This window comes from Mustela nigripes, chromosome 5 (genome assembly GCF_022355385.1).
Source record: "Mustela nigripes isolate SB6536 chromosome 5, MUSNIG.SB6536, whole genome shotgun sequence".
Taxonomy (NCBI): domain Eukaryota; kingdom Metazoa; phylum Chordata; class Mammalia; order Carnivora; family Mustelidae; genus Mustela; species Mustela nigripes.
Window position 1 is genome coordinate 80,640,623 of NC_081561.1, and position 6,025 is coordinate 80,646,647.

The window sequence follows — 6,025 nt, forward strand, 5'->3', positions numbered from 1 at the left end:
AAAACTACCATTTAAGTGCAGAAATTAATTCCATGCTTCAATCAGGTGTTCCAAATTCTTGTAACTTTTCCATAAAGCATCACTTCCCAACCGTTGTATATACCTCCATTGCTTTAGTCCTTACAGCAACCGCATATGGTGAGTGTTATTTCTACTCCGGGTTTACAGATGAGGAAACTGAGGTACACAAAGATCACTTCACTTGCCGAAGGCTGCAGAGCTATTACGACAAGATGAGAGCTTGGAGGATGGCATCTAGACCCCACGTTTCCAGCCTGTGCACTGCCTTGCCCATGAGTGCTGTGGGTAGCATGCCCTCCTCCGGTGGCTTTCCTTTCTCCCTCCATTCCATCCTTGGAAATGTGTCCATAAGCCTGGTGGAGTGTATTTTACCGGAGGGACCACGGGTCTTCTTGAGAAAGATCACACAGTAGGGGAAGAAAGAACCAAGCCAGATCAAGGACAGCTTGACATCTCTCTCATCTGTCCTCCAGGCCAGTTCCTGCGGCACCAAGGCTGAGACCTAGGGTGAGCAGGGAGAAGGGTTGTGTGAGAAAAAGCACCAGTTGCAGGAGATGGTGACAGGTTAGGGAGATGGTGCCCTCAAGACAGGAGTCTCCCTGCTCGGCGCTGGCCCCGATTGCTTTGACTGGGGTGGGGTGGGCACCCACAGAGGAGCTGTGGTTGCGACTTTTCCTGTCAACAGTGACAAGCCCCTTCGCTGTTATGAAGTGTGACAGGCAGGAGGAAGGTGACAACTGTCATTGCTTAGAGAATTCAGCTTGGGAAACATATGAGATACTCCTGGAACCTTCTGGAAATATTTGGAAGGAATTCCAGGAGGACTGAAATGACTGCAGAACAAGCCGCCATGCAATCAGGAAAACTCTCTTTTGGGTCTAATCTTTTTTTTTTTTTTAAAGATTTTATTTATTAGAGAGAGATCACAAGTAGACAGAGAGACAGGCAGAGAGAGAGAGAGAGGAAAGCAGGCTCCCTGCTGAGCAGAGAGCCCGATGCGGAACTCGATCCCAGGACCCTGAGATCATGACCTGAGCCGAAGGCAGCGGCTTAACCCACTGAGCCACCCAGGCGCCCTCTTTGGGGTCTAATCTTACTACCAAGCTGGTGTGGCCTGATTTACAGAGGTTCAATAGTCTGCATTGTCTAGTGTCTGCATATGAACCACGAGGAGGCCTTTTTCAAGGATCTGAAAGTTCAAATGCAAAATTAGCGTAGGGCCTTGGAAGAGGGTGTGGCCAATGGGTTTCCCGGGTTTTCATCCCTTCTCTTCTGTTGGGAGGTGGGATGGGAAGAGTCAATAATACCCACATCTATCACACGTGATACCTTTCTCCACTTGCTTCACCCAGCTATGGCTTTTTAAAGGATCTCATTCTAAGATAGACACAATATACAAGAAAGCACAACTGAATTTAAGAGTTAAAGTTGCAAAGAGTGATCTCTGCCACGAAGCTTTCTTATGTTGGCTAATGGAAAGGATTATTAGCTTAACCACCAGCCCCAATAGAAATGTGTCTCTAATATCTTTCAGTTGAAAGTGTAGAAGTACTCTGCTATGTAGCAAATTGAAGGTCAGGCCAAGTAAAAACCAATTATCAAGTGTGAAATGCATTGCTATTTAACACCTTTGCAGACACAAAGCAAACGCCTCCTGAAAAGATACATTTACAATACGAAAAAGCACTTAAAAAAATGACTCTCTGTGGGTACCATAGACTTGAGCTTTCATCTCTAGCAGAAGAATCCAAAGTTGAAGAATCTATCCATTGAGCAAAGGAGAACATAAGGGGAAGAATTCCAGTCTGGTAACAGTAGGTGCCACGGTAAGGGTGACGACAGGGACTGTTTGGTAATTGTCAATTTGAATGTGTCTTTGATCAGATTTGTGTAAAAAAAGAGAAACTGTCAAACCTAATTTCAATATTTCTTCCTAACTAGCAGTTCCTCAATATTGCTATTAAATATTTATCTCTCCAAGTTTGGTTCCATCCATATTCCTGATCTAGAGAGAATACAAGGTAAGTTTCTGCTTAGGTTTTATTTTTGGACTCCTTACGGTCCTGTCTTCATTCTCATTGCCTCAGTAATATCTACTTTACTACTACCCCCACTTAAACTCTCCTGGAAGCTCCTCCTCAAAGACAGAATGTGGTAAGAACCTTAGAATGGCAGGTAAGGACTTCCACATGTGGCCATAACTTCCTGGGCAAACCCCCTCCCTCTGACAATCCCCTCTGGAACTCCACCCCAGCCTTGCTGAATGACCTACATAGAGCTCCCCTGGCCCTCCAGCAGCTACTCCCTGGAGCCCAGAATGCCCTTTCCCAGCTCCTGGTAAACAATTGCTTTCCTTGTAGATTAGTTCCAGTGACACTTTCTCTGAAGCTTTGGCAGAGGAGAGATCAGATTGTCTCTGTATTCACTCTCTCCCATGGACCTCTGCCCAAACACACAAAACTTCTCAGAGAATTTTCTACTTGTCAATCTTCCCCTTCTAGTCTATAAACTCAAAGGCAGAGGAAATCCAAGAGCATACTTTACATCACATTCCTTTTTGCGTTGTTCGGTGCTGGGTACATAGGGCACGCTTAATCAACATTTGAGGAATCATTAAGAAATGAATTGGATGATGGGCATTAAGGAGGGCATGCGATGTGAGGAGCACTGGGTGTTATAGGAAACTGATAAATTATTGAACATCACATCTGAAACTAGTGATGTACTATATGTTGGCTAATTGAATTTAAACAAACAAAAAGAAGTGGAGCATAACTTTGAAATGAACTGTCTCTCCCTCCAAATGTCCAAATATCCTTCTTCCGGTTGTCTGCTCAAATGTCACCTTATATAAAATCACACCTGTCCTCCCTGCTCCTGGCACTTTCATACCCTGCTTTACTTTTTTCCGTAACAGCCATCTGTTCTTGTTTCCTTACTGATTGTCTCTGTGTGCCTCAGCTCATCCCCAGAATGTAAATACTCTGAGATAAAACCCAACCCAACCCCCAATAGTTCTTGGTTTCTAGAGCTGCCTGCACTCCTGGGCTCATGGCCCACTTTCTCTGTCTTCAAAGTCAGCTACATTGAGTACTTCCTGGGCTTTGCTTCTCTGACTTCCACTTTTGCTTCACCTCTCCTGTCTCTTCAGCTGCTCAAGGGATGAGGTTGGCCCTTACTTCTGTATTCCAAGATAATCTCCTTATTTTAGGCCTCATGACCTTAATTGCCTCTGCCATGTCCATTTTGCTATGTAATAAAACATACTTACAGATACAGGGGGCGAAGACCCTAGGGGCCAAAATTCTGCTTGCCATAGCTACCTGCGGCCTCAGGAAATGAGGACAAATACACATATTTGCATAAAAAAACACTTGAAGGATGCACAAAATGTGGTTGGCGACAGTTGGTGGCTGTGATGATGAAAAAGCTTGGATTATTGAGATTTCCCAGTGCAAAGTGTTTGATATCATTTTGATTTTTGAACCAAGTGAATATATTACTTGGTTTAAAAATAAAGATCCTTAAACAATTAAAAATAGTTACCATATTGGTCCAGCAACTCTATTATGTCATATATAACTAAAATTATGTCGAACAGCCTCTCAACCCATGTTCATAGCAGCATTATGCACAGGAGCCAAGAGGGGGAGAAATATAAATGCCATGTGGTGTTTATATACAAGAGAATATTCTTTAGCCTTAAAGGAAGGAATTTCTGACATATGCCAGAACGACCTTGAGGTTATTACGCTAAGACAAATAAGACAGTTGCAAAAAGATGAATACCGTATGATTCCACTTACATGAGGTATCTAGAGTAGTCATATTCCTATAAACAGAAAGCAGAATGGTGGTTACTAGGGGCGGACGGGACAGAGGAATGGGGAGTTGTTTATGGGCACAGAATTTCAGTTTTACAAGATAAAAAGAACCCGAGGATTGGTTGTACAACAATGTGAATATACTTAATACTACTGAATCACACACTTAAAAATGGCTATAATAGTAAATTTTATGTTATATGATTTTATCACAGACAACAAAAAGAAAAGAAAAAAATAAATAAAACTGTTGCTTTATAAAGTGGGTGAAAATCAAGCAATGGGCTTGGTATCCCTATGGTCCAGGACCCTTCACCCCTGCTCATCCCAAGCCAGCAACTGGACAAATGTGGGTGGTGAATATTAATTCTACTGTTGTAGAACTCTTTTTACCAGTGGTGTAACCAGCAAAAATGCTACATGGTTTCGTCCTTGTAAGTCTGTGTCTATGTCTTGGACGTCAGACCCATTTCTCCTGAGATTCTCCTAGTCTATGGTTTCTTCCCTGGGTTCTATTCCTGTTCTACAAAAAGCACATTCCCAGATGACTGACAGTGAGAATGTTCAAACCCTTCAGGTGAACCCCCATCCTTCGCCCACAGCAACATCTTCTTGCTCAACAGAAATACTTCAAAATACAGTGATCTAACATCAGTACATTTTGGTCATGAGTAACATCACCATTTATAGGATGGGAATACCAATTACCTGTCTCATTGTTTTGATTAAGATGTCAGGAGTGTAGTCCAATTCATTAGTGTTCTTTCTTCCTACATATATCAGGTGATGTTAGGGGCTGAATTGTGTCTTCCCAAAATTCACGCCTTGAAGTCCTAGCCTTAGAATGTCACTGTATTTGGAGCTAGAGCTTTCAGAGAGTACATTAATTTAAAATGAAGTCATGAAGGTGGGCCCTAATTCCAATATCACTTGTGTCCTTATAAAAAGAGGAAATTAGGGGACCTTTAGGTAGTTGGTTAAGCATCTGCTTTTGATCTCAACTCAGGTCTTGATCTCAGCGTTGTGAGCTCAAGCCCTGCGTTGGGCTCCATGCTGGTGTGAGTCCTACCTAATAAAAAAAAAAAAAAAAGGAAATTAGGACACAGACGCACAGAGAGGAAAGACTGGAAAGACCACATGAAAAAAAGGAAATGGCCATTTGTAAACCAACAAGAGAGGCCTCAGAAGAAATCACCCTGCCAATACAGTAGTCCTCCCTTACGTGTCGACAATACGTTCCAAGACCCCCAGCGGATGCCTGGAACAATGAATAGTAAAGCACCCTATATATACTGTTTTTTCCTAGTCATACATACCTATGAGAAAGTTTAATTCAGAAATTAGGCACAGGAAAAGATTAACAATAACTAATAATAAAATAGAATGATTATAAGAGTATGCTGTAATAAAAAAATGAATGTGGTCCCTCTCAAAATATCTTATTATACTGTACTCACCTCTCTTCTTCTTGTGAGGGTGTGAGATGACAGAACGCCCTTGGGACTCGGTGAGATGGTCCGAGGTGAATGACATAGGCGAGGGCTGTAGCTTTAGGCTACTACTCACCTCACAGCAGGGGATCATCTGCTTCTTCGGTTTGACCTTGGGTAACTAAAACCACAGAAAGTGAAATGTGGCCAAGGGTGTGTGTGTGTGTGTGTGTGTGTGTGGCGGAGGGTGGCTACTGTTCGTGACCTTGAATGTCTAGCTTCCAGAACTGTAAGAAAATACATTTCCGTTGTTTATAGCACCCAGTCTGCGATGCTGTGTTATGGCCGCCCCAGCAAAGTAATACAGGGGAACAATTGACTCTCCCCAGGAATGAGTGATAATTCCACACAGAGAGAACAATTATGTTCCTGGAGATGCAGAATACAAAATCTGCTCAGAATTAGCTCTGGCCACACATACACACAAATATACTCTACCACAACTGAATACTTCTTTTCAGGCGATAACATCTGTTCTAGTTGTTTAACAATTTTCTTGAGGACCCATGTGTCCTACTTTAATTTTGTTTAGTTAAAGGGGTAAGGTGTGGGGGGGAGCAGGAAGGAACCCCCACCCAGCACACTGGGGAGAGGGGTTGCCCCAGCTGTTGCTCTAGCTGAACCCTGTTGGGGCTCAGCCGTGGCCAGTGGCCTCCCAAGCCCATAACATGGGACTTCTGGAATCCTCCA